Source organism: Nematolebias whitei, chromosome 14, assembly GCF_014905685.2.
Source record: "Nematolebias whitei isolate Nwh7 chromosome 14, NemWhi1, whole genome shotgun sequence".
Taxonomy (NCBI): domain Eukaryota; kingdom Metazoa; phylum Chordata; class Actinopteri; order Cyprinodontiformes; family Rivulidae; genus Nematolebias; species Nematolebias whitei.
In genome coordinates, this window is record NC_056511.1 from 2,210,752 (window position 1) to 2,211,448 (window position 697).

Sequence of the window (697 nt, forward strand, 5' to 3'; positions counted from 1 at the left end):
ACGTAGATGGCGTAGCTCTCCTTCCTGGTCTTCCTCTTCTTCTTGCCCCCCTTGCCGGCCGTCTTGGTCACGGCTTTCTTGGAGCCCTTCTTGGGCGCAGACTTGGCGGGTTCAGGCATCCTGGTTCAGTTCTGGACTCAGAATGTAATGAAGCTTGAGAGGCAGAGGGACTTGTCTTATTCAGGCTGCATGTTAATGAGGCTGCGCTGTCCCCATGATCTGATTGGCTGAGCGGCTCGGAAGATCGTTGATTGACAGATGTGCTGTCTCCATGGGAGGAGCGAAGTAAAAACAGATCCCTCTTTGTTTAAAGGAGGACAGAATACAAATGTTCAAAATATTTTAACTATTCTGTCTAGTTGGGATTTTTATTTATTTATTATACACAAAAACATTCATTCAAGCTTTATTTCTACAGGTTAATCCCATTGAGCCTCTGGGACTGATTTACAAGAGAGACCTGATTTAACAGAGTGATGACAATAGACGATCATAAAAACACACAAGTTGAGAAGAACAAATGGCCTTTAAAACACAATAAAAACAGTTAGGTTGTAAAGTGATGTAAAAACTAAAAAAGGAAGATGTCTGTTGGTTTTCCCAGAAACTTAACGATGTTTGAAGCCACTAAGAGGTCGAGAGCTTCAGATCAACAACAACAACAACAACAACAACAACAACAACAACAACAACAACA